This window comes from Aquarana catesbeiana, linkage group LG01 (assembly GCF_042186555.1).
Source record: "Aquarana catesbeiana isolate 2022-GZ linkage group LG01, ASM4218655v1, whole genome shotgun sequence".
Classification (NCBI taxonomy): Eukaryota; Metazoa; Chordata; class Amphibia; order Anura; family Ranidae; genus Aquarana; species Aquarana catesbeiana.
This window is the reverse complement of record NC_133324.1, coordinates 287141310-287167699: the sequence shown is the minus strand read 5'-3', so window position 1 is coordinate 287167699 and position 26390 is coordinate 287141310. Positions and strand designations below refer to the sequence as shown.

Here is a 26390-nt window from a genome sequence, read left to right as displayed (position 1 = left end):
TGTACACGCCCATGCGATCCGATTCCAGTGCAGACCAAAAAAAAAGGGTCCTACACCATTTTGATGCAAATACGATGCGATTTCAGCCATACAGTTTGTATGGCTGAATTTGCATTGCACAGACATCGCATAATATGTGCACAGCGAATGTCTGTGATCGCACCAGTGTGTACCCAGCCTGAAGTAGAACTACACTGCATCTAAGCACCACAAACCAAAACACTATTTAATATATGTTTAAATCATTTTTAAAGCAGAGTTCCACCCAAAAGTGGAACTTTGCTCGTTGGAGGGAGGACAGGATACCTGTCTAATACAGGTATCATATTCCCACTTCCGGGAGTTTCAGTTGCGGGTATTGACATCACCGCGGGGCCCCCTCCTCCTTCCCCCGCCGCCGGGCCAGTAGAAGAGAGGAGCGCAGCCTCGTGCATGTGCAGTAGGGTTCCCAGCGTGAAGCCGCAAGGCTTCACTACCGGGTTCCCTAATTCGCAGTGCAGGTGGCATGCACCCGACAGCGGATGGAAACATCAGCTGCGGTGCTGACATCCCTGGACTGTAAGTGTCCTATTATTAAAAGTCAACAGCTACAGTATGTGCAGCTGCTGGCTTCTAATTTTTGCAGCGGTGGGCGGACCTCCACTTTAATATTTAAAGCAAACGCCCCCATCCATCAATGTCTCCATGCTTTATTTTGCTGAGAAATCACTTTGAAAACACCCCCTAGCATTTCTAGCCCTGACCAGCTTGAGTAAGGGCAGATGATTCATGTAGCATTTACTTCCAGGAATCCATCTGCCCTTAGCTCAGGCAAAAGGGTGTACTTAGCTGAGAAAACCCCTCCTTCCCTCCTGAAGACACCTGGGATGTATGACATCATTTGCCTAGGCCTGGAAACCAAAAAGTAACTGAAGAAATGTAAAAGAAAAAAGTTTTAAACGAGTAAGTATTAGGGGTCGACTGATTATCGGGACGGCCAATATTCACTTTTTTTGAAGCATCGGTATCGGTCACAAACTTACTGATTGTTACTGATATTGCTTCAAGGGGTTGTACCGGGGTGATACATACAGCTGCAGGCATCATCCCAGTACTGCTCTTTAGAGCGGATGGTCGGCTTTCTTGTAATAACAACCAATGAGGCTCAGCACTTATTACAAGCAGTGGGAAGGGACATCCCCTCCCTCCACTCTGCTTGGGAGGCCCGAACGACCAGCCGGCATGTTCGCTGGCTGGTCGAAGACCCGAACAAAGCAAATCGGCTTTGTTCGGGTCTCGTAACCCGGAAGGGACGTCATGACATCCCTTCTGGATTACTGGCATCCTAAAGGCACCAGTTTTAAAAAATAGAAAGTATTCAAAAATGCCGATCTTGACGTTTTGAATACTTTCAAGTGCAGATGAGGGGTTTGGGGTCTTATAGAACCCAGGTCCCTCCATAAAGAGTACCTGTTCTGCCTTTTACTGTCACAAGGGATGTTTCCAATCCTTGTGAAAGTAATAACAGTGATAAAAAAAAAAAAAATTAAAAGAACAGTATAAAAAGTTTAACCACCTCAATACAGGGCACTTTCACCCCCTTCCTGCCCAAGCCATTTTTCAGCGCTGTCGCAATTTGAATGACAATTGCACGGTCTTGTTACACTGCATCCTAATGACATTTTTATCATTTTTTCCCCACAAATAGAGCTTTCTTTTGGTGGTATTTGATCACCTCTGCGGTTTTTATTTATTGCGCTATAAACAAAAGAAGAGGGACAATTTTGAAAAAACACAATATTTTTTACTTTTTGCTATAATAAATATCCAATTTTTTTTTTTTTTTAACATTTTTTCCTCAGTTTAGGCCGATATGTATTCTTCTACATATTTTTGGTAAAAAAAATTGTGATAAGCGTATATTGATTGGTTTGCGCAAAAGTTATAGCGTCTACAAAATAGGTGATAGATTTATAGCATTTTCATTTATTTATTTTTTACTAGTAATGGCAGCGATCTGCGATTTTTATTGCGACTGCGATATTGCGGCGGACATATCGGACACTTTTGACACATTTTTGGGACCATTCACATTTATACAGCGATCAATGCTATAAAATTGCATTGATTACTGTGTAAATGTGACTGGCAGGGAAGGGGTTAACCACTAGGGGGCGATCGAGGGGTTAATGTATGACCTAGGGAGGTGATTCTAACTGTGGGGGGAGGGGATTGACTGGGGGAGGTGACCGATCGTTGTCCCTATGTACAAGGGACACGCCATCGGTCTCCTGTCCTCTCTGACAGGACGTGGATCTGTGTTTACATGCACAGATCCACGGTCCTGCTCTGTTACCCGGCGGACATCGCGGCCGCCGGGCACGCGCACCGGGTCCCGAGCGACGCAGCGGGCACGCGCGCGCGCCGGCGCGCGTCCCCTAGTGGCTCGGGAGGGCGATCACGTGATATGACGTCCGCCCAGAACAAGAGAAGCCTCGTCCCGCCGTCATATGACGGTGGCCGGTGGCTTAGTGGTTAAATCTACAGAATATCGGCACCTGATATTGGCTATCGGGATGAAAGGCAGCCGAAAAATCGCCTACTGAGCCGCCGGTGGTTACTGTCAGAATATTTGAACAGCGGCTGCACCTGAATGGCTAGGAGGGAGGAGGCCGTCAGGGCCACTCAAGAGGCAAATTTTGTCTGGCTCATCAGGAACCGGCTGAATTTCGCACAATGTATGGCCACCTTAAGGTTTTTGTAAAAGTAAGAAGACTTTTTTTTTTTTTCTGGTTTATAATATAAATGCTTATAATGCAGAGGTATAAATGGCAGGTTTGAGAAAAAAAAAACAACAAAGTAATCAAAGGCTTAAATGTTTTTTAATAGCTGTATGTGAGCCATCGGTACATGTTAATGGGCAGTTGTGTGTGTAAAGCATTGCGGATGCTGGGGTTTATTTTTATTGAGGTGTGCCTATTATTGTATAAGGCCGTAAGGTAACATGTTGTGTGAGCTCTGTGACTTGCTGCACACAATAATCCCTCTGTTGTCTTTGTCATTTATTACTGCCAATGTTTTTGTAGCTCTTTGAAGTGGCTTGTGGAGAACAAACCTCCCCCCACGCAGTCTTATGGCGGCAGGCACATTTCCTATCGGCTCAATCCCCTGTGGACACCTACTTGTACTTAGAAAAAATCAGGCTCTCCTTCCCCCACAGTGTAAAGATCAGCAGACAGATGTGTGTTATGTTGACTTCCAGCACACAAACCCATATAGACAGCTGTGTTGTACGATCACAAGGACGTTGCCTCTTCACCCAGCAGGTGACTTGACCACTCCTGATCCTTTTTTTTTTTTTTAAAGCATGTACCTATGCATTTTACTGCTTTGTCTCTATTCTTCTGTTTTTTTTTTTTTTATTTAACACAATACAGCAAATAGTTGGCTGTGATTCCATCCCTTGTTTGTGTTCTGGTGTGCTTTGTCTATTGGGATTTTTTCATGCGTATCTGTTCCTTTATTATGTGCGTGCAAAGGGATCGCTTGTTTGAGCCATTCACATCTATACACCATGTCACTGTTCTAGGCACTGTCCAACCAAAACCGTTTTCTCTACATAGCGTGAGGGAGGTTATAACCACTGTCAGGGTTTTCTTGCTGTCCATGCCCCTGTTGATTGGATTTTCTCCTTCACTTCCTGTTTTCTCTGTCATCTGTACAGGGAATCAGGGGAAATCTCTCCAGTAAGGATACAGATAGTAATTACACACAATCTGACACCCTTCTCCACTTTTCTAAAACGTATTTTATTTGTATTCAAGTTGGCAAGATATCCTCTCATGTTCTGTTCTGGCTGAGCAGAAATCTCCCAGATGGGGATTCAAATAGCAATGATAACCTTACTGCGTTGTTTTTCCAATTTTATAAAAAAAAAGTTTATGCGGAGTTTGACTTTTCAAACCATTGGTCTCCAAAAAAAAGCCGGATGTAGCCCTTTACTTGTCTTTTATCCAGCTCTTCGGTTACTATTCCACTCATTGATACAAGGCAATATTTCCTCCTAGTGGCACCTTTCTTTCCACCGATACCAACAGTGTGGCATAATTCCTCTCATTGATGACAACATTGGGGTCCTATTACTTCCACTGACACCAACAATAAACTAAATTTCCTTCCACTTTGATGCAGTGTGCGTCGTATGGTCTGGGCACTGACAGGCTGACCCCCCCATCCCTTCAACCTCTGAAGCAGCACTCATATGTCTATTTCCCAAAGACAACCTCTGGATATGACGCTGAGCACGTGCACTCAACTTCTTTGGTTGACCATGGTGAGGCCTGTTCTGGGTGGAATCTGTCCTGTTAAACCTCTGTATGGTCTTGGCTACCGTGCTGCAGCTCAGTTTCAGGGTCTTGGCAATCTTCTTATAGTCTAGGCCAGTGATGGTGAACCTTGGCACCCCAGATGTTTTGGAACTACATTTCCCATGATGCTCAACTACACTGAAGAGTGCATGAGCAACAATTCTTTTTTTGAGATACTATAAGTGGTGGAAAACTATTCCCCCCACTGACACCAAAAATGGAGCACTATTCCCCCCCACTGATACCAACAAAGGGACACAAATATCAACCAAACCGCTCTCTTGGGTCTTCCTAAGACCTTCTGCTCTCTAGCTCTCTTGTCACCTCCTCCCATGCTGGCCTCCAGGACTTCTCCCGAGCTTCTCCCATCCTTTGGGAGACTATATCCTAATATATTCATCTTTAGAGGATCCCTGAAAACCCTTCTCTTTAAAGAAGCCTGTCCTGCTTCTAATACACTGTGTTTTTACTTTCTCTATCAGATCATCACTTGACCCTCCCTCTTAGATTGTAAGCTCTAATGAGCAGGGCCCTCTGATTCCTTTTGTACCAAATTGTATTAAAACTGTAATGTCTGCCTTTATTTTGTAAAGTGCCATGTTTAGGCAAATTATCGAACTTGGCAGAATGTCGAACCCACATCACTTCCTGTGACGGGCATCAGTTGTTTCGCTAAACTGTGCATGCACAGCGTGTCATCGCTGGCCTTAGCGCTGACGTCGGAACATTGAGGAGTTTGCATGTCAAATTCCTCGACCAACGATATAGCTCATAAGCACATAAATACACTAACGCTTGTGAAATGCACTAACGTCTGCTTACATTTACAGTTATTTAACCACTTTAGCTCCGGAAGGTTTTACCCCCTTAATGACCAGGCCATTTTTTGCGATATGGGACTGCTTTGCTTTAACTGACAATTGCGCGGTTGTGCAATGCTGTATTCAAGCAAAATTGAGGCCTTTTCATTCCCACAAATAGAGCTTTCTTTTGGTGGTATTTGATCACCTCTTTGGTTTTTATTTTTTGCACTATAAACAAAAAAAGACAGACACATTTGAAAAAAAAAATTATATTTTTTACTTTTTGCTATAATAAATATCCAAAAAAAAATGTAGAAAAAAACAAATTTCTTCCTCAGTTTAGGCCAATATGTATTCTTCTACATATTTTTGGTAAAAATCTCAATAAGCGTATATTGGTTGGTTTGCGCAAAAGTTATAGCGTCTACCAAATGGGGGGTAGATTTATTGCATTTTTATTATAATTTTTAAAAAAATTTTTTATTTAATAGTAATGGCGGCGATCAGCGATTTTTTAGCGGGTTTTCGGCGGACAGATTGGACACTTTTGACACTTTTTTTGGAACCAGTGACATTTATTTAGCGATTGGTGCTAAAAATAGCCACTGATTACTGTATAAATGACACTGGCAGGGAAGGAGTTAACACTAGGCGATCAAGGGGTTAAATGTGTTCACTAGGGAGTTATTTCTAAAGGGGGGGGGGGGTGGACTGACTGGGAGTAGAGAGATTGCCATCCTTATCACTAGGAACAGCAGATCTTTCTCTACCTCCCTGTCAGAACAGGGATCAGTTTGTTTACACTGACAGATCCCCATTCTGGCTCTCTCTGGAGCAATCGCGGTTGGCAGGCAGGCATCGCAGCCACGCCTTGCGGGCCCTCTTTAGCCTTTAAAGGGACCGCCATACCGGTACAGCGATTTGCATAGCCGAGCCATTCTGCCGAAGTATAACTGTGGCGGCTGGTCGGCAAGCAGTTAAAGTAGAACTAAACCCTTCTATCCTTTGCAGCCTAGGAAGCTGCCATCTCGGCCTCTGCTTGATCTGCAGTTGCCATGGTGCTGCAGTGGTTTTGCACAGAGTGGTCCCGAACCTCCTCTTCTGAGGTCCCCTATCGACTCTCTGCTCCTCCTCTTTGGTTTCTCCACCTCCATAGCAAGCCGTGTGCTGTGGGATCACTTGTGCAGGTGCACTCCCAAGCTGGGCTGTGTACATCCTTAGACCTATGGCTCTCGCTGCTGTCTGAGTCTCCTGAGAGACCAGGAGGAGGGGAGAGAAGAGATGGAGCCAGGCACAGCACTGGATCAATAGAGGACTCAGCAAGTGGTAAAACATTTTCACCTTAATACAGGGAATGCAGCTTTTAAAAACACTTTAAGTGCACTTATCATTCTTGCTCTCTCCCCAAATGCATACTTAGCAATCTAGCCCACAGCCTCTGCGGACGGTTTTTAACTCCGCTGCCAGTGTTTAGAATGCAAGTCTCTCTGCTTCGATCAAACTCTTCATCAAGTTAGTGGCATCCTATGGGTGGACTAGGGCAGTGACATGTATGCAGTGCTGGCAGTTTGGCTGAGCATGCTAGGCATCGTTTGGTTCAGAAGAGGGGCAGCAGCTATTGGACTTTTTTTGTGGGAGACAAGGCCAGAGAGCAAAACCTGCTTTTATTTTTTTGTAAACAAGGGTTACTTCATACTCTAATGAATGGCGCTGCCTTGCACATACAGTGTAGATCCGTAGTGGAGTTTAGCTCCCAACATGCTTAGAATTGTGTAGATGGGAATTGCTTATAGTGGTTTGCATGGTAGCTTCACCATAGATGTGCTGTCACAGAGGAGGAAGAGAGAGGTGAGGTATCCCTGGTAAGGTAAGTAGTATAGTGGAGTTGGGGGGGGGGGGGGGGGGGCTGGGGGCTTTGCAGAAACAGTGGCCTGCAGGTATGTGCAGTCCAATGAGAGCAATAAACAAATGGCCAAAATTTTAAATAAGCTCACCTTTAAAAAAAAAAAAAGAATGCAAAAAGATGTGCATTTATATATATATATATATATATATATATATATATATATATATATATATATATATATATTTTTTTTTTTTTTTTAGGGAGCCCGTAAAGCATTGCACCCATGATTGGCAGTTCGTGGGTGCAGTGCAGGGCTCTTGCAGACTCTGTGTGTAAGCTGTTTGGTGGTACATCATACAGCAAAGCAGTTACACACTAACAGGAGGCATCAGTGAACTACCACAGCGCCCAGATAGTTCATTGAGAACTACAAGCCGACAGCCGCTAAGTCTGCTGGACCTTGTAGTATTCTATTCACAAAACTCTGTGAATGAATGACGTGGATTATTAACATGTTGTTATATGTTACCCTGAATATGGGTATAACATGTTGCAAAAGGTGAACTTATCCTTGAGGCTGCATTCACACCTGAGCGTTTTCAGCTCATAAAATGCCCAACAAGCAGAATCCCATTCATTTCAATGGCACCTTTTCACATCAGAGCGTTTTGTCACCTGAAGCAAAACGCCTGAAAAATGCCTTAAGCTTAAAAAAGAACATGAGCTTCTTTTGGGGCAGATTACAGGCATTTTTCAGTTTTTTTACATTGGTGACCTAAACAAAATTGTGGCTAAAACGTGCAGTTTTGAAACGCTCAGGTGTGAATGCAGCCTAATGGATACAGCCGATGCCAAATAAATTTGCATTCTAATTTTCTGCTTGGAATAGTTTCAGAAGGCAGGTTATTATAGGGTTAACAAGTACAGCACACTGTTTGGCACCTGAAACGTGTTTTTTTTTTTTTTTTTTTTTTTTCTCGATGACCCAATTTTTTATAAAGCTTGGACACTGTCACATTCGTTTTGGTGCTCTCAGTGGATTGTATATATGTGGATTCTCAACTCTGTTTTTTTTTTTTTGCCCGTTTCTAGGGGTTGCCCCCATTTTGCAGAATGCTGCAATAGCAGAGCCAGTGTGCCAAGTGATAATTCAACTGACCCATCAAATCTCTCCTTTAGCCCCTTTTACTTGTCTGGACTTTACCCTGCATGGAGCAAGGTTTCTAACAACTAAAAATGGTATTAAACTTGAAAGCAAACATTTATCATATTGCAGCTTACCTATTCTTAAATGAGATGGCTTCATTCATTTTCTTTTTTAGGCTTTTTTTTCCTTTTTTTTCACCTGGTGATCCTGCTAGTAAATCTGTTGTTTTTCAACTGAACAAGTGGTCCTGAAATTAGCGATTAGAGTGTTGAGACAAACCATATACTACTGTCTGGGGTGCTTACAGTGATCAGTTTTTATTTATTCATTTAAAACCTTTATCCGAAAAGAAAAAAAAACTGCTGTTAGTGCAGTGAGCTGGAGTTTTGATTAAACGTGTTATCTAAATCTGCTAGTACATCTAATACATCCCTCCCCCAGATTGACAATGCTGCTGTCTAAAGGTGCCCCCCGTGCTCATTCATCCAGAGTTGGGGGGCACTCTAATAGGTGTGTTACTGACCAGATCACAAAGTGAAAACAGAGGGGGAAAACAGTCTAATGCCGCATACACACGATCGGGATTTTGGTTGGAAAAAGATATGATAGCTTTTCTGACAGAATTCCACTCAAGCTTGCCTTGCATACACGCGGTCACACAAAAGTTCGCTGAACTTTTGACCGTCAAGAACACGGTGACGTACAACCCTACGACGAGCCGAGAAAATGAAGTTCAATGCTTCTGAGCACGTGTTGAATTGTTTCCGAGCATGCATAGGAATTTTGCGCGTCGGTACTGCTACAGACGATCACATTTTCGGATAGGAACTTTTTCCGACCGAAAAATTGAGAACATGCTCCCAATCTTTTGCTGGCTGGAATTCGGCCAGCAAAAGTCTGATGGAGCATACACACGGTCGTATTTTCCGACCAAAAGCTCTCATCGGTCTTTTGCTGATCATGTGTACGCGGCATAAGAAAAGAAAACGAATGCAGCCACTACATCTAACGATTGGTAAGCTGCAAAATCTTACATTTTTGTTTTGGGTTTAATACTGCTTTATTTTGTGCTAAATTTAAAGTAGAACTAAAGTTTTTAGTTCATTTTGTATAGGGTAAGGGAGGGTTCTTTCCATGTGTGTCTTGTTGGGGAGAATTCCCTTCACTTCTTGTCCCTTGGCCTAAACAGGAAGTGAAAGGAAATCTTGGCAAAGCAAGGGAATCCCTGGTTTTTACCAGGGTAACTAGAACTAGTGTCCCCATTGGAAGATTTCCCATCTATTATTATTCTGGGGACAACGCAAAACGCAGGATTTTCTTTTACTTTCGATGATAACGGTAAACAGGACAAATAGGGTGAATTTTCTCGAACAGGGACACAGACAGTAATAGGAACATGACAGGGGGTCTGTTCCCTCTCTACTCTATCCAAAACTAAAAGGCAAAACTTTTTTTTTTTTTTACTTCTTGCAGTTAAGAAAAGGCAGTGATAAATACCAAGCATATTAGGCTGGTAATTGGATGATGTCTTTCAACATATAGTGTACGCCTTCTGTTATCAAAGAAAACATCTTCTTGTGTACTCTATGTGAGTAATAATGGTTTGCTTAAAATAAAGTTTGCTCTGTGTATTTGTTTTAATAGCTTTGCGTGGGTAATGTTTGTCCAGCTAGAATTTCTGCTCTGCACTGCACTACATCAGGAAAAATGGCTGCAAGAAAGGTAAATAAAAGGGACGAAAAAAAAAAAAAAGTTGCCTTCCCACTTTTTCTGTGGTCACCACCACCCAGAGCATGCTCCTTCTTCTCCAGTGTCTTATGGAGAAAAGTCTAGATGGCTAACGGTCTTTGGTTTGTAGGGCAATGGTGTTCTACAATCACATTAGGGTGTTCTGCAAGCTTTGAGTGGATTTTTTATATATTGTTTTTGCTCTCGGTTGTTTTGTACATTAGCCATGGGAGCCAGTTAGCTTGGATTTTGTTGTCTCCATCTTGCAGGGACACATATCTTCCATTTCACAGATGTGGTTTAGTTCCATTATCCAGTCTCTGATTGGGAAAAACAGTTTGTTCTAGAAATTGCAACATTGATTATGTTTATAAGTAGAGATTGTTTGTATTTAAAAAAAAAAAAAGAAGAAGAAAAGGATTGGGTCTTCTAGTAGTGCATAGTTACTAAATTCTGGTATATTTGGATAATAGGCATCCGTAATTATTTAATTTGTTTCAATTTGCATATGTAAACCCAAAATCTGTGTTTTGGTATGTTTTGGCATCACTGTCCCAATACAATTTTTCTTTTTGTTAATCTGTTGCAAAGTTTCTTATCTGGAAATTCTGTCAGTGAACAACACTTCTGTTCGAGGCTGCCAACTCTAGAGGCTGGTACACACTGTCTGAATATTGCCCACTTCAGCAGAAACCGGCCAACATTCAGCCCGTGTGTACAGCAGCCTGGTCAGCTTTTATCGAATGGGCATGCTACAAAACCAGCATCCAATCTGTGCTTGCAGCCAATGGCTGGATTAAAAAAACTCCCTTTGTGTACATGGCATAAGCTACTACCTCACAATAAGCAGTAGAATTGTCCGGCTGCCGTGCAAGCCACTTGGCCATTGAGTCCCATATCAGGTATGCATATGACAACAAAGGAGGACACATGGCAGACTCACAACTCTGCTTTCAAGAAGTACTGTTGCTGCAAGAATGTCCAGGTAAGAAACTTGGTCACAGATTTACAAAAAGTCATTTACGAAACGTACTGTTTGAAGACTCTGGTCATTTGATGTGGGTCCCTGATATAGTTATCTAAACCTCAATAGAAATTCCCATCTATCAGCTATCAATAATTGATGTGCCTGTGTATTGCCTACAGTTTTCCAGTTCTGGTAGTTATTGGGGTGTATTCCTGGCTGAAAAGATATTATCGGAAAGGCAAAAGCAGTGATGACCAGAAAGACGTAGACCTGTTTGTGTGATTTATTTATTTATTTTTTTTAAATAGACTTTCATGGGACTCGTGTACCTTTTTGTCTCTGGCCTCGGGAGAGACCGCATAGAAATCTATGGGGCTGTAATGCTCCGGTTTGGCTAGGAGAGAGAAAAATGATGGCTCTGGGTTTAAACAGTCCCCAGAGGATGCAACCTTGGATCTCGATAAGTGCACATCTGTGGAGGGGGAGGATGGGATGGGATGGGGTCAGTGAGGTGAGTGCAAAGGGGGAAGAAAGGACAAGAGTAGTTTTGTTGTAAAGCCTAAGTTTACTCAAAGTATGCCTCCCATTCCGCTCAGCTCTTCTATTCATATAATCTGTAATTACTGCTGCTATGAATGAATTGTAATCTATGTATAGAGGATGGGCTGATGATTGCTCACTCCATTCATAGATCATGCTTCAGTCATAGAAGCTGTAGTACTGGCTTCTATGAATAGAAGAGCTGGCCAGAAAGGGCTTACATTGTCGGCCACTATTAAGTCCAGTGAATCCAACTCCAGAGTATTTGTCTTGATCTTTGGGAATGAATAACTTGACATTAAAGAAATCCAGCAAAAAAAGGAGAGGAATTGAGATTTGGGACTTTAAATGAGGACATAGCCTGGTAGGGTCAAATTCCTCCATCCCTGTCAATGTTGAAAAGGGGGGGGGGGTGTAAGAGGGGGGGATCGGGACTTTAAATGGAGCATGCGGGTGCGAATAAGTAGATGAGTAAATAAGTAAGTTGGGTATTTAATAATTCCTAAACAAAGTATATTATGGTAATAATATATCAAGGTCCAATTTGATTCATACTTGGTATAAAACAATTACAGTACAGAATTATGCCAGTATGATCTGGGGCCTCTCTAATCCCCAGCATTAAGGGTAAACCAATTATTACAATAGAGTGATACATAGTCCAATGCCTCACTGATCCCTATCATTGAATAAGTCGATAAACTATAACCATCCTATGAGGAATTGATATAAATACCCATGAAACCTATTGTCAAGGTAATATGCATAAAATATTTGTAAACGTTATAGTTAAAAAAACACAGCATCTATAGCTCAACCTGTTTCATGCCTGGGGCCAGTCTTCAGGAGCCAGGCACGTGATGTAGATCAAGGGTAGATAAAATATAATTGTATAGTTTCCCAAAAAGTGAGGCATTGTTAATAAATGACAACAATGGGATGGATATAAAATTCCCCAGAGGTGTGTTGCTTACAGGGTGTGATGATGGTACGGTGCTGAGGGCCATGAATCACCCAGGGATCCCCCCTTTTTTCCCCCCTTTTCAACATCAAAGAAATCTTGTTGCTTTGCATCTCTAATTCACACTTGAGTGTTTTTGTAGATTGAAGCTTAAGGCTTCATACTCACGAGGCGGATCCGCTGCCATGGAGTCCGCCTCTGTCTGTCAGCTCAGCGGGAGATCTGTCCGTTGATCTCTGCTGAGCCGGCGGATGACAGGTCCCTCTCTGCTCACTGAGCGGGGAGGGGCTTGTCAAGCGCCGCTGGTTTCTATGGAGAGATCGGACGAAAACGGACAGCATGTCCGTTTTTTTAATCAGATCTCACCCAATCCGATCTGAACGTAGAGGCATCCGTCTGCTTTTAGAGGATTGGACCGGGTGGGATGTCAGCGGACATGTCACTGCTGACATCCGTCGCTCCATAGACTAGCATGGAGCGCCCGTTCAGGTCCGCCGACAATACTGACAGGCGGACCTGAACGGTCCAACAGTGTGAAAGGGGCCTAAAGGTCCAAAATGCTCAACAACCAAAATACCATGATTTGTAAATTGTGCCAAGTTCAGAAAGGTGGGAGCACATGCATAAATGCCTGAAAATGAGCATTTTAAAAGACTAAACCACTTACTCCACCTCTCAGTAACCAGCTTTCCATTGGTAACAAAACAAAAGCGCTGAAGACTAAATATATCCGTAAAACACTCCAAAATAGCTTGTTCTCACACTTGTGTGTGAATGCCTCCACAGTTTCAATGTTTACCTAAAGCCGACCATACATGGATAAAAACTCAGCCGGACCGGCCTAATTTTGATCCATGTATGGGCTAGCTTGGATCATTCAGGTTTTTCCCTAACGATCTGTGCTGCCGGCTATAGCCAGCAACACTGATCACTGAATTGTATTGAGCCTTCCCTGCTGGAAGAACACAATAGTGCTTTGGGAAGGATTCCCTCATCACCAAGTGTGTTGATGGGGGATTCGGCACTTTTATTTATTTATTTTTTTGTTTGTTTAACCCCCTGGTTGAAAAAGAAAATATATAATATATGGCCTGCCTAAGACTGCAGATGTAAAAAGAAAACCCCTCTTAGATACACAGACTACTTGGAGCCTTGTGAAGGCTTTTACTCTTACTTTTTCCCCAACTCACATTGGCTTACTAGTTTGCTTATAAGAAACAACGAAGTTCCATCCCTATAATAAGGGAACCTATATTGAGAGGATATGGCTGTTACTAGTTCTGGCTGTCATGCTGAGCCAGTTTCGGAATCACTGACCTGGAACAAGTATGCTTTTCACAACCTTTTTCTTCTCTGACTTTCTAATCTTCATGCTGGTATTAGGACCTTCACTCAGAAAACATCAGGTCCAGAGACAGCCAAGAAACTAGTTCGTATCCCTAGTAGGAATGGCAGCCCCCCTGTATTTCTGTTAGCACAGCTTTCATTTAAAGTGGCTGTTTCTTTTTCCTTGATTGTGTGACTGTACAGTTATGTAATGTACATTTCACCATCCAGCACACATAGCTCAAAAAGCCATGTAACTGTGGTGGCACTGCCACAAATGAAAAGAAAAAAAAGCCAGCACTTTACAAGATGTGTCTGCTTACTTTGCCTAAAAGATTTCTGGCACTGCTTTTTGGATTTATGTTATGGATTGCTGGCCCTTCTTCCATGTGAATTTGTCTTCACTTTCACCTTTCCTCTTTGCCAGAGCCGTGTCCAGCCCAGGACCTGTGTACATGGGCATTTATAGTTTGCTTTGGGCACTTGCTTCAGAAGCACTTTTTAATGAATGTGGAACTCGTTGAATTTTTGGTTAGGATTTTCTAGAGCAGTGATGGTGAACCTTGACACCCCAGATGTTTTAGAACTACATTTCCCAGGATGCTCATGCACTCTGTAGTGTAGTTGAGCATCATGGGAAATGTAGTTTCAAAACATCTGGGGTGCCAAGGTTCACCATCACTAATGCTATGTACCCTTGTGTTTTTGTATTGCTCCTTACCAATCATTGTAAATGCATCCCATGCTGTTCCAGACTTATCTTGATTGCAAGCCATTTTCCTTACTTGCTTCTACAGCTGTAACATCCATGATTGCATTAAAGGGGCGCCTGTGGGTGTCAGAATACCCAAACAGTGCCTGCATTTGCCGCATGCAGGTACGTTTAAAAGGCCAATTGTGGTTAATTTGGATAGTATTTATTTATTACAGGTACTTCCACTCACCGGTCACGTTATTAGGTACACCTGTTCAAATGCTTGGTAACACAAATTGCTAATCAGCCAATCACATGGCAGCAACTCAAATGCATTTGGGCATCTAGACGTGGTGAAGACGACTTGGTAAAGTTCAAACCGATTTTCACGCACAACCATCTCTAGGGTTTACAGAGAATGGTCCGAAAAAAGAAAATATCCAGTGAGTGGCAGTTGTGTGGACGAAAATGCCTTGTTGATGTCAGAGATCAAAAGCAGACTGATTCTAGATGATAGAAAGGCAACAGTAACTTGAATAACCACTCGTTACAACCAAGGTATGCAGAATACTATCTCTGAATGCACAACACATTAAACCTTGAAGCAGATGGGCTACAGCCCCTCCTGTCAGCTAAGAACGGGTAACTGAGTCTACACACAACAAAAAATATTTAGCCCACTGAACTTTTGAAGTGTTACACCTTAAACCTAATATATAAAAAATATGAAAAAATTATTGACAGACATTTATAAACAACATACAATGCAATTTTTTTTTCGATGAACATCAATAAATGAATAATATTTCACTTGAAATGCGTATGAAGAACTTTTCCATGGAACCTATAACCTAAAGCGGTGTCTTTTTTCAACCTCACCTACTATGTAACTATATATACCATAGAAATAACCACCATCAATCTGGACCCACAGTGCTATTAGTCTCGACGTGTTTCGTGAGGAAAACCTTGCTTCTTCAGGAGAGGCACAGGAGAGTATAATTAGTAGCAAAGTACTGGCCAACTCGCACCATCATGGTGGTTGGGCTGCATGGTAGATATGGAGCTGGTATATGACCATATATATAGTAAAGAAAAACCAAAAAGAAGAAATTTCCAAGTGGTCCACTATTCTTCCCCCGTGAGATATGAAGGGGCGGAGAGGTGTAGAAAAAGTGATAAGCTCACAAACAGGAACCCTGGTAATGGATGTCGAATCCAGCAAGAGATAAGGATACGCCACACACCTTTGGAGGAAGACAAACAAAAGTGCTCAGTGGTCTGTTCACATGGCAAATGAAGCTGAGTCTACAATTCACACAGGTTCACCAAAATTGGACAATAGAAGATTGAGAAAACGTTGCCTGGTCTGATGAGTCCCAATTTCAGCTGCGACATTCAGATGGTAGGGTCAGAATTCAGCGTAAACATGAAAACATGGATCCATCCTGCCTTGTACCAACAGTTCAGGCTGGTGGTGGTGTAATGGTGTGGGGGATATTTTCTTGGCACACTTTGGGTCCCTTAGTACCAATTGAGCGTTGTTTAAATGCCACGACCTACCTGAGTATTGTTGCTGACCATGTCCATCCTGTACCTAATAAAGTGGCCAGTGAGTGTATATAGCGCTGTCATTTTACGCAGCGCTTTACATATATATTGTATAATCACATCAGTCCCTGAACCTCAAGGAGCTTACACGCTAAGGTTCCTAATTCGCATCCATACATACACATACTAGGGTGGTGTGGGAGGAAACCCACGCAGGCACAGGGAGAACATGCAAACTCCACACAGGTAGCCAAATGGGTGGGATTCAGAATGAATGGCATGTCTTATTGACTTATCATCCTAAAGTGATTTTTGCTGGCCAGCTAGTATAAGAGTCCCTAAAGCCTAGTAGGCATGATGAGGTTATCGGATGAATGATCGTCAGTTTTTTTTTTTTGGATGCTAATCTCCATATCTAAAATGTATAGGTTACTAAAAATCGGAAGTGATGTAATGTGTTGTAGTGTATTTGTATTGTATTTTTGGAGGAAAACTGTACTAATTAACCCTTTCATGCCTAAGCCTATTTCTGACATTTGCATTAAAATCTGTATTTTTTGCTAGAAATTTACTTAGAACCCCCAAACATTATATATATATATATATATATATATATATATATATATATATGTATATGTACAGTGGCTTGCGAAAGTATTCGGCCCCCTTGAACTTTTCAACCTTTTGCCACATTTCAGGCTTCAAACATAAAGATATAACATTTTTATTTTTTGTGAAGAATCGCCAACAAGTGGGACACAATTGTGAAGTGGAACGAAATCTTTTGGATTTTTGAAACTTTAACTAATAAAAAAATGAAAAGTGGGGCGTGCAAAATTATTCGGCCCCCTTGCGTTAATACTTTGTAGAGCCACCTTTTGCTGCGATTACAGCTGCAAGTCGCTTGGGGTATGTCTCTATCAGTTTTGCACATCGAGAGACTGAAATTCTTGCCCATTCTTCCTTGCAAAACAGCTCGAGCTCAGTGAGGTTGGATGGAGAGCGTTTGTGAACAGCAGTTTTCAGCTCTTTCCACAGATTCTCGATTGGATTCAGGTCTAGACTTTGACTTGGCCATTCTAACTCCTGGATACGATTATTTGTGAACCATTCCTTTGTAGATTTTGCTGTATGTTTGGGATCATTGTCTTGTTGGAAGATAAATCTCCGTCCCAGTTTCAGGTCTTTTGCAGACTCCAACAGGTTTTCATCCAGAATGGTCCTGTATTTGGCTGCATCCATCTTCCCCTCAATTTTAACCATCTTCCCTGTCCCTGCTGAAGAAAAGCAGGCCCAAACCATGATGCTGCCACCACCATGTTTCACGGTGGGGATGGTGTGTTGAGTGTGATGAGCTGTGTTGCTTTTACGCCAAACATATCGTTTTGCACTGTGGCCAAAAAGTTCGATTTTGGTTTCATCGGACCAGAGCACCTTCTTCCACATGTTTGGTGTGTCTCCCAGGTGGCTTGTGGCAAACTTTAGACAAGACTTTTTATGGATATCTTTGAGAAATGGCTTTCTTCTTGCCACTCTTCCATAAAGGCCAGATTTGTGCAGTGTACGACTGATTGTTGTCCTATGGACAGACTCTCCCACCTCAGCTGTAGTTCTCTGCAGTTCATCCAGAGTGATCATGGCCCTCTTGGCTGCATCTCTGATCAGTCTTCTCCTTGTCTGAGCTGAAAGTTTAGAGGGACAGCCAGGTCTTGGTAGATTTGCAGTGGTCTGATACTCCTTCCATTTCAAAATGATCGCTTGCACAGTGCTCCTTGGGATGTTTAAAGCTTGGGAAATCTTTTTGTATCCAAATCCGGCTTTAAACTTCTCCACAACAGTATTACGGACCTGCCTGGTGTGTTCCTTGGTCTTCATGATGCTTTCTGCCCTTTCGGCTGGGTTCACACTGCTGCGGTGGCAGACATCGTATGTGATTCGCAGCGCACTGCTGTTCACATCACATGCGATGTCTGTGCTGTGCGATATCAGCCATACAGATAGTATGGCTGATATCGCACCGCATTCGGTCCAAACTCGCACAGGACCCTTTTTTTAGTTCGGACCAGAATCGGATCGCATGGGTGTTCACACCTATGCGATCCGAAAATGTCCGAATTGTCAGTTCGCAGTGCGATATGTGGGCTGAACTGGGGGTGTCATTAACATTGTATGACACTCCCCAGCAGTTCGCATATGGCAGTGTGAACTGCCGTGCGAGTTGGTGCGATGCGGGAACCCGCAGTAAATTCGCTGCGTTCCCGCACTGCAGCAGTGTGAACCCAGCCTTCAACAGAACCCTGAGACTATCACAGAGCAGGTGCATTTATACAGAGACTTGATTACACACAGGTGGATTCTATTTATCACCATCAGTCATTTAGGACAACATTGGATCATTCAGAGATCCTCGCTGAACTTCTGGAGTGAGTTTGCTGCACTGAAAGTAAAGGGGCCGAATAATTTTGCACGCACCACTTTTCAGTTTTTTAATTGCTAAAAAAGTTTAAAATATCCAATAGATTTCGTTCCACTTCACAATTGTGTCCCACTTGTTGGTGATTCTTCACAAAAAATTCAAATTTTATATCTTTATGTTTGAAGCCTGAAATGTGGCAAAAGGTTGAAAAGTTCAAGGGGGCCGAATACTTTCGCAAGCCACTGTATGTAGGTGTGTGTATGTATATGTGTGTGTGTATATATATATATATATATATATATATATATATATATATATATATAATGTGTGTGTGTGTGTGTGTGTGTGTGTGTATGTATGTGTGTATATATTTTTTTTTTTTTAGCAGAGACCCTAGAGAATAAAATGGCGATTGCAATATTTTATGTCACGAGGTATTTGCGCAGCGGTCTTTCAAATGCAATTTTTTGGGAAAAAACACACTTTCACGAATTAAAAAAATAAATAAATAAACATTTAAGTTAGCCAAATTTTTTTGTATAATGTGAAAGATGATGTTACGCCAAGTAAATAGATACCTAACATGTCATGCTTTGAAATTGTGCACACTGGTGGAATGGCGACAAACTACGATACCGCATCAGTTGTTATCACTAAAAAGCCAACCGCTGGCTTTAAAAATTAGTACCGGGGTGATGCATGCAGCTACAGGCTTCAGCACATTTTAACCCCTTCAAGTAGGGTTGTCCAGATACCGATACTAGTATCGGTATCGGGACAGATACTGAGCATTTGCGCGAGTACTTGTGCTTGCACAAATGCTCCCGATGCCTTATCCGATACCTGGTCGGCGGGTGGAGTCAGCGTGTGGACAGAGAGGGCGGGCGGAGTCAGCCTGTGTAATGATACACATTACAAGGGGGTGTGTGTGAAGGGGGCGTGTCTTCTGCTGCCCTATACCTCGCTGTGACAGAGATTAAAGCTGAGTTTACTTTCACTTTCCTATCTCCTCCGGAGATCCAGGTACAAAACTACAGAGAGAGATCAGGGAGAGAGAGACATACGAGAGACATCAGAGAGAGAGAGAGATCAGAGAAAAAAGGGAGATAACAGAGAGCCGTCGGTGGCTGAACATCCCGACGCCCATCTTGGTATACCCTGCACTCGGCTGTAGTAAGCCAGCAGCAGACATCTTGTTACACCCAGCTCATATAGTTCGAGCTGGGTGTAACAAGATGTCTGCTGCTGCTTACTGCAGCAGGGTGCACCAACATGGGTGTCGCAGCACAGCATTTCAAAAATAAATCCTCTCCTCATGTCATTTATTGCTGCATTTCGGTGCCAGCCACTTGTCGGTGCCACCTATCAGTGCCATCTATCAGTGCCCATAAGTGCTGTCTATCAGTGAAACCCACCTGTCAGTGCCACCTATCGGTGCAAGCCACCTGTCAGTGCCCATAAGTGCTGCCTATCAGTGCCACCTATCTGTGCCAGCCACCTGTCAGTGCTCATAAGTGCCATCTATCAGTGCCACCTGTCAGTCCCCATCAGTCAGTGCTAGCCATCAGTCAGTGCCACCTATCAGTGCCCATCAGTCTGTCAACTGTCACATGACACAAAAAAAGTAAACAAAAATCAGACAATCTGGTATTGTACGAGAAAAATTTTCGTGTTTGTCCCTTTGGAAAATTTTGAATGACAGCTGTGTACTAACGATCAGAATTTTGTACGATCGCTTAGAAAGCGCTATTTTTTGTACGATATTCTGATCATGTCTATGGGGCTTAAGACCCCAGCATGAAGCATGAGACCATTTGCCAAATATTCCAGTATGTGAAACAAACTTAAGTCTTCGGTCACACTGAATGCGACGTTGAAATCGTGCGACTTCACTTGAAGCCGCATGATTTCAAAGTCAGATGTCAATGCAATACATGTGTGACTTATAAGACATCTATGCGACCTCATGCACAGATGTCTATGCAAGTTGCACTTGAGCTTGCAAAAAGTTGCAGGAACTACTTTCAAATAGAGTTGCGCCGATTTGACCGTTTCCATTACGGACAATAGGGTACGACTTCTCATGTGATTTGAAACGATCAGATCGCTTGCGAAGTCGCACTATTGTGACCAGGACTTACTATAGATCTGTTCATTGGTTGTGTACCGTGGAGGTGAAATTCTTCAGCGTTGGGCGATCTGTGATTCTGATAAAAGACAGAATTATGTTTTGTTTTTGTTTTTTTTGTTTTTTTTAGGCTGTACAGCATTTTCTTTTTTGTTGGCTGATAAAAACAACTGATACCAGACATCAGAACAGGCTGATTCCAGTTTTCCCTGGTTGGAAAGAATCAGTAAATGTGTGGTCTAGAAATGGAAGTAAAAGAGCTCTAGGAACAACGATGTGTGTTTTTTTTTTTTTTTTTTTTTTTTTTTTTTATGCTTGTGTTTTTTTTTTTACAGCCATCATACATAACGGTCTGTCTGTGCTGCCCAGATGTTCATAAATATATTTACTATTGGATGGCTGCTGTAGATGGGGGAGACCAGGATCCCTCTTTTGTCTGTCATTTCCAAGGAATTCCAAATATTAGGGACGTTTAATGCCTGTCAGGATCCCTGCAGTCTTATGGTAGATTCCAAATAAGGAAGATATGACCATGCAATGTGAGCAGGAGCCTCGGCATCATGTGCGTGGTTTAAACTTCAATCCCGTTACCTTTTTGACCCTTCCGATGTGGTTACACGGCCGATGACGTGCCATATTGAAAGCGTTTACTGATGCGAGTGTTGTGGCGTTCTATTGGATCGCTGTGATTATTTGAAAGGTGAGAGGGAGGGGAGTCGATGGTGAATTTATCCTGTAGTCTTCTAGTGGAGTGGTATCAGACATAGTCCAGAACAGCCTGTCTACATGTGTTCTCCGAAGAGCAACCAGCCTAACAGCAGGTACTCAATGCATTTTCCTTGTGTTTTATGTCTGGATACAGTATATGCCGATTCATATAGAGGGCAAGACTAGTGGTACAGATAGAATAGTATATGTTGTCTTCTTTCAGACGTAGCTGTCATTTATAGTACATGAATGTAAATTGTCCTAAAGTAACCAAAAGGGGCTGCCATTGCTGACCTCCTCCTGAAAATAGTAGCTGGCTGATTGTTAGTTTAACTTCAGTTACTTTTAAGTCCCTGACCTGAACTAAATGTGCACATCAGTAAGGGCTCTTTAACACGGACGCCTGAAAACACCACGTTTTTAGACATTCAGGCGTTTTTATTTTACTGATGTAAATGCAGCCCCTTCTTTCTAATGGGTCTGTACACATAGGCATGTAAACATGCACTGCATATAGATCAGTAAAAAAAAAAAAAAATTACAAAAATCGCCATTGCTGAACAGTATTATTTGCACATAGGGTACACCTCAGGAAAACCTAGAAGAATTTTTATGTGCGTGTTTTTACGCAGGAATTTTCTGCCAGGAATCTGGGGTTCATATGTTAGCCCTATGTGCAAGTACCCTAAAAAATGTCTTATCTGCATACCTGATCCCTGTAAATGACTGAAAGTGTTTATGCATGACAGCCAGGCAACTAGTTTTTTTCATAAAGCAAGATCAGCAATGACTCCTTTATGGCAGCTAAAGCTTGAAAATAAACCATCCCAGATTAGATCCTTTTTTTTTTGTATTATTTATTTAACCAAAAACTTGCACACTGGAGACAAAACATTGATCATATAGATACCAAGCCATGAGCCGTAACAGAGCGTCAAATATAAGTGTCAATTGCAGTCAAATGTACAAAAAAAGGCAGTACCCTCCCGTCTATCAGACAAATCAGGCACTCAGAGTATGCCACAAATAGAGGAACAGGCCTAAAAACAGAAAAATTGGGGGAGTCACCAATATTCAAGTAGATTTTCCAAGTTTAGATTGGCCACACAAAGTCAGGCTGTCCTTAGATCAGACATGTTAGATGACCTGAACGTATTGGTGACCATGTATTGGGAGGCTGTACCTTTTATGTCTGCTAAGGACGTTTAATTTACGTCATTGCCTATATCCTAAGTGGCCAATGATGTATAGTGAACGACATGCTGTCATGTTGCCAGCTTTATCGCCAACTCAACAGAGATGAAACTATTTTTCATTTTTTTTAGACCTTCATCTACCTGTTGCTTTTTACAAAAAGAACATCATGCAATATTTTATACCTGCAGCACCCTACTCAAGCAAAGATAAATAAGGACTATTGCAATGTATTAAATTATGTGTCAGCATCATTCTCACGAGGCGGATCTGCTGCCTCGGAGTCCGCCTCTTTCCGCCAGCTCAGCGCGAGATCTCTCCGCGGATAATTTTTTTGCGTTCCAAAAAAGCCTCTAAACTCAACTGCCCAGAAATGACTATAAACGACTCTGTGTACATGTACTGATAAGATAACATAGAGGAGAAGTTGAAAAAAAATGCCCAACTGCTCCTAAACGTCTGTTTACCATCAGCAGTGTACACGAGGCCTTAGGGTGGTCATAACTAAACATTGCAAGTTTTTATTAGAAATTTCCATTATGACTACTGGACCTCTTCTAATCTCCTAGGGGCAATAACTAGCACCTAGCATTGTGGGTTTGATCCTTTCTCTGGTTACATGATCTCTCTCTTTGTGATTCTCAAGCAAATATCAAGCTGTCTATAGCCATCCCTATGGTCCTATTCGGGCAGGTGTTTGAAAAGAGGCACTCATTCTCTACCTCACCCAAGTACTTCTCCTAAAAACTAAAAAGTGGGTCCTGAGCCAAAGTGTTTGCTGCCTTGGCATCATATTGAATTGACCTTTTAAAGGTTTCATGCAGCTTCCATAGTAGATCACGCCATTCCCATTTGCCGTTACACAGCTTCCACTGACAAAAGACCAATCCAAGGATCGCTGCCTCAAAGTTCTGTAGGTGCTGGATGTGCTTGCAAGGTGGGAGTTGGTCCTAGTGCATTGAGCTTAGCAGTGCCATCAACAGAAGGTTGCCTCCAGGAACAGTGGCTTTATGAAATAACTTTATAACTAGTAATATTAACTATTTGTCACTGCTAATCCTATTCGGAAAATACTAAATTGAAACCCAAGAGAGTTTATTGGCTATTTGCATAAGAAGCTCAAACTGCCTGGTTGTTGTGGATTTTAAAACTTTCCATACAAATACATAGGATGACTTGTACGTGTTTGTTTCTATGTTAGTTACAATGTTCTGTGTAGAAGCATCAATCTGTGTAATGATGATATCTCTTTTATCTGTAGTTTGGCATAGATCCATGAATACTATGCAGCTCTAATTAGCTGCATGTAGACAACAGGGAGCCTTGTAAATGTTTTGTAATCTGGCAGGCCACAACAGAGCTCTAGATGTTTTTATAAGGAGCAGTTGATGATGGGCCTGCATATATATATTTTTTAAACTGCCTCCTCAACAGCTTATCAGATCTATATTAAATCTTCGTTAGTAATGGCAGTCAATGTATCTGAATACACAGAAAGATCAAGGTATATCTGAATTGTAACGTGTATATTTCTGCAGCCATGGTATAGGCCTGTGTTTTAAAATTGTTTCACTGCATTCTGCAAGATGTTTTTTACAGGTACTTTTATAGTGCTGACTATATACACATCGCTTTACATGTATATTGTACATTCACATCAGTCCCTGCCCTCAAGGAGTTTATAATCTAAGGTCCCTAACTCACATTCATACACATAATAGGGTCAATTAACCTACCAGAATGTCTTTGGAGGGTGGGAGGAAACTGGAGTACCCGAAGAAAATCCATATGGTACAGGGAAAACTTGCAAACTCCAGGCAGATAGTGCTGTAGATGGGAATCAAACCGATGACCCTAGTACTGCTAGGCAGAAGTGCTAACCACTGTGCTGCCCGTAAAGAATGGGTCCCAGTGAAACGCATTGATTAGTATCTTGTAGTCTGCTTTATATACAGTATACCTAATCTAATACAGTATATACAGTCTGTGTGTTTGATATACAGTGTGTGTATGTGTACAGATACTCCTGAAGTCCCTAAAGAAGTTAAGCCAAATCGGAAAGGCACAGAATTTTATGGCTTATGAAAAATACTTTACCTTCTGTATCCACTCTTAGGCATGGCTTTTACATGTAAAGCTTTGTAGAGAAATAGTTTCCTAATAAATTGGACTTCTACTGAAATAATAAATTTACACTGTTAAAGGGGTTGTAAAGGTTCAGGGTTTAAAAAACAAAAACATATGTTTATATCTCATACTTATCTCCACTGTGCAGTTGGTTTTGCACAGAGTTGCCCGATCCTCCACTTCTGGGGTCCCTCAGCGGCGCTCCTGGCTCCTCCTCTTCTTGATTGCCCCGTCAAAGAAGCGCTCTCCTTCGTGGACACCCATTCAGGCATGCTCCCGTGTCCTGCTTCTCTGTCTATTCACATAGAAAGCAGGACTTGGCCCCGCCCCCCTGGTGCCCACGTCATTGGATTTGATTGACAGCAGCGGGAGCCAATGGCTGCGCTGTTATCAATCTATTCAATCAGAACACGAGACATCAGCCGGAGCTGGTGTGATCGTTCCCGTTGTGGTAAACCCAGGGCTCAGGTAAGTATAACGGGGCTCGGGGGGCTGCTGAGTGACAGAAGGTTTTTCATAGAATGCATTAAGGTGAAAAAAACACGAGGGTTTACAACCCCTTTTAATATTCTTGCTGGTATGGATAAATTGTTTCAGTATTTCCCCCTTTTCTGGGATAAATGCTTCTGTAAGCTCTTTGAATGCTGAAGGAAAGTATTTGTGTGTAGATGTCTGATGCTTCCTTTTGAAGATCCTCTTCCCAAATGCCTGGGTTTTTAATCGTGATCAGACATCAGGGAGTCTGAAGTGCCGTTTTTCCAGGAAAAATGTTTCACCCTTTTTAATCTCAACACGACTATTAACTTTTTATTATAGGTCCTCTTCATTATGTCTCAATCATTTTTCATAGTATTTCTAATCCAATATTCTGATAATTATGGTAACCACTCATCAAATATTAATCTAGTATTCTAGTCATCTAGCATCATGATGTATTTGCAACTTGGCACATTAAAGCTGAACTCCAAATATGGAATTTATTGCCTAGTTACGTTGGTCCTGCTTGGATTGGTGTAAGTATGCATATGCCATACCTGTAGGATCCCTGCAGAAGCAGGTAATCACTGTAGTAGCTACTGCTGCCTCAGTGATCTCTGCTATCTTCTGAGTCACTCAGTACAGGACCTGGGAAGACAGCAGTGGTCACATCTGTAACATCTCTAAAATTCGCCCCTTTAAGCTGATGAAACCACCAACTACTCATTCACTTCCTTCATATCTCTCGCAATTGTCTATTGCAACTTCCTTCTCATAGGCCTATCTCTCCACAAGCTATCCCCTCCTCAATCTATCATGAATGCTGCTGCCAGGCTCATCTACCTTTAGCAACAACTCAGTGTCTGCCACCCCTCTCTGCCAATCCCTCCACTGGCTTCTGATTGCCCAGACAATACAATTTGAAATACTAACCGCAACATACAAAGCCTTCTACAACTCTGCCCCGAGCTACATCACCAATCTTGTCTCAAAACCTCACCCAAACCGTCCTCTCTGCTCCTTCTTAGACCTCCTGCCCTCTTGTCTTTTCCTCCCATTCTCATCTCCAGGTCTTCTTCGGAGCCTCTCCCATCCTTTTGAAACTCTCTACCCCAATCTGTCTGGCTATTTCCTCCTCTGGCCACCTTTTTTAGGTGATACCTAAAAACTCGTAACAACCGAATATTTAATTCTTCCATCAGCTCATCACCCACAATTATCCTTTTTGTACCACTTGCCCCACCCTGTTAGATTGTTAGGCAAGTTATGAGCAGGACCCTTTTAAAGTGGTTGTAAAGGCAGAAGGTTTTTTTTTTTTATCTTGATGCTTTCTATGCATCAAGATAAAAGCCTTCTGTGTGCATCAGCCCCCCTAATACTTACCTAAGCCACATCTTGATCCAGCGATGTTGTAGGATTGTCTCGGCAGCC

The 26390-nt window shown here is 42.2% G+C and overlaps 1 protein-coding gene across 3 annotated transcripts in view; it reads left to right on the top strand.

Moving 5' to 3' along the window:
• The window catches only part of SPECC1L (sperm antigen with calponin homology and coiled-coil domains 1 like), a 125718-nt gene that overhangs the window by 7499 nt on the left and 91829 nt on the right, over positions 1-26390 (top strand). For 2 of the 3 annotated variants that reach the window (XM_073629238.1, XM_073629240.1), the window contains exon 1: positions 21258-21274. The exons of the other annotated variant lie outside the window; for it this stretch is intronic. The gene's annotated coding sequence lies outside the window, so the exon portion shown is untranslated. Of the gene's footprint in view, positions 1-21257; positions 21275-26390 lie in introns of those variants that run through there. 3 annotated transcript variants of the gene reach the window in all.